This window comes from Eucyclogobius newberryi, unplaced genomic scaffold (genome assembly GCF_026437365.1).
Source record: "Eucyclogobius newberryi isolate DKJ021-1_F unplaced genomic scaffold, fEucNew1.0.hap1 SCAF_180, whole genome shotgun sequence".
In the NCBI taxonomy this organism is placed as follows: Eukaryota; Metazoa; Chordata; class Actinopteri; order Gobiiformes; family Gobiidae; genus Eucyclogobius; species Eucyclogobius newberryi.
This window is the reverse complement of record NW_027315813.1, coordinates 112,501-115,000: the sequence shown is the minus strand read 5'-3', so window position 1 is coordinate 115,000 and position 2,500 is coordinate 112,501.

The window sequence follows — 2,500 nt, the reverse complement described above, 5'->3', positions numbered from 1 at the left end:
TCCGGGGGTTCCAGGGGCTCCAGGGGGTGCTTGGTGGAGGCCATGCCCAGCCAGAGTGTCCCTTCCCCGGGGTGAGTCTGGGGTGAGTGGGGGGTGGCTCTGGGGGTGCTCCGGGGGCTCCAGGGGGTGCTCGGCGGAGGCCATGCCCAGCCAGAGTGGCCCTTCCCCGGGGTGAGTCTGGGGAGAGTGGGGGGTGGCTCTGGGGGTGCTCCGGGGGCTCCAGGGGCTCCAGGGGGTGCTCGGTGGGGGCCATGCCCAGCCAGAGTGTCCCTTCCCCGGGGTGAGTCTGGAGGAGTGGGGGGTGGCTCTGGAGGTGCTCCGGGGGCTCCAGGGGGTGCTTGGTGGAGACCATGCCCAGCCAGAGTGGCCCTCCCCCGGGGTGAGTCTGGGGAGAGTGGGGGGTGGCTCTGGAGGGCCTCCGGGGGTTCCAGGGGCTCCAGGGGGTGCTTGGTGGAGGCCATGCCCAGCCAGAGTGTCCCTTCCCCGGGGTGAGTCTGGGGTGAGTGGGGGGTGGCTCTGGGGGTGCTCCGGGGGCTCCAGGGGGTGCTCGGCGGAGGCCATGCCCAGCCAGAGTGGCCCTTCCCCGGGGTGAGTCTGGGGAGAGTGGGGGGTGGCTCTGGGGGTGCTCCGGGGGCTCCAGGGGGTGCTTGGTGGAGACCATGCCCAGCCAGAGTGGCCCTTCCCCGGGCAGAGTCTGGGGAGAGTGGGGGGTGGCTCTGGAGGTGCTCCGGGGGCTCCAGGGGTTCCAGGGGGTGCTCAGTGGGGGCCATGCCCAGGCAGAGTGTCCCTTCCCCGGGGTGAGTCTGGAGGAGTGGGGGGTGGCTCTGGAGGTGCTCCGGGGGCTCCAGGGGGTGCTTGGTGGAGACCATGCCCAGCCAGAGTGTCCCTTCCCCGGGGTGAGTCTGGGGAGAGTGGGGGGTGGCTCTGGGGGTGCTCCGGGGGCTCCAGGGGGTGCTTGGTGGAGACCATGCCCAGCCAGAGTGGCCCTTCCCCGGGGTGAGTCTGGGGAGAGTGGGGGGTGGCTCTGGAGGGCCTCCGGGGGTTCCAGGGGTTCCAGGGGGTGCTCGGTGGAGGCCATGCCCAGCCAGAGTGGCCCTTCCCCGGGCAGAGTCTGGGGAGAGTGGGGGGTGGCTCTGGAGGTGCTCCGGGGGCTCCAGGGGCTGCTTGGTGGAGACCATGCCCAGCCAGAGTGGCCCTTCCCCCGGGTGAGTCTGGGGACAGTGGGGGGTGGCTCTGGAGGGCCTCCGGGGGCTCCAGTGGCTCCAGGGGGTGCTCAGCGGAGGCCATGCCCAGCCAGAGTGGCCCTTCCCCGGCCTCATATGCGGCAGAGTGCGGGGTGAGCAAAATGGGTTAAAATGGGTTAAAATGTGAAAAAAAAAAAAAAAAAAAAAAAAAAAACACCAAAATGAGCAAAATGAAATAATCCCCTATCATCAGTGCACTGTTTGACCCCTGAAAAGCACTCCCCTGGGGCCTGGAGGTGATCTGACCATCAGAGTATAGCACCCTATGCCCCTGAGGGACTTAGAGTAAAAACCGAAATAGTACACTATTCCCGAAAAGACTCTGTCGTTTTTCGGCAATAGTACACTATACCCATCGACTCTGTCGTTTTTCCGGGCCGTAGTACGAAGTTGTGAGCAAAAGGGGTGAAAATGGGTTAAAATGTGAAAAAACACCAAAATGAGCAAAATGAAATAATCCCCCATCATCAGTGCACTGTTTGACCCCAGAAAAGCACTCCCCTGGGGCCTGGAGGTGATCTGACCATCATAGTATAGCACCCCATGCCCCTGAGGGACTTAGAGTAAAAACCGAAATAGTACACTATTCCCGAAAAGACTCTGTCGTTTTTCGGCAATAGTACACTATACCCATCGACTCTGTCGTTTTTCCGGGCCGTAGTACGAAGTTGTGAGCAAAAGGGGTGAAAATGGGTTAAAATGTGAAAAAACACCAAAATGAGCAAAATGAAATAATCCCCCATCATCAGTGCACTGTTTGACCCCAGAAAAGCACTCCCCTGGGGCCTGGAGGTGATCTGACCATCATAGTATAGTACACTATACCCCTGAGGGACTTAGTGCAAAAACCGAAATAGTACACTATACCCGAAAAGACTCTGTCGTTTTTCGGCAATAGTACACTATACCCATCGACTCTGTCGTTTTTCCGGGCCGTAGTACGAAGTTGTGAGCAAAAGGGGTGAAAATGGGTTAAAATGTGAAAAAACACCAAAATGAGCAAAATGAAATAATCCCCCATCATCAGTGCACTGTTTGACCCCAGAAAAGCACTCCCCTGGGGCCTGGAGGTGATCTGACCATCATAGTATAGTACACTATACCCCTGAGGGACTTAGTGCAAAAACCGAAATAGTACACTATACCCGAAAAGACTCTGTCGTTTTTCGGCAATAGTACACTATACCCGAAAATACTTAGTCGTTTTTCGGCCGACGGAAATAAGCGTTCAGCCCGGGAGTCCCGGGCTAAATCAC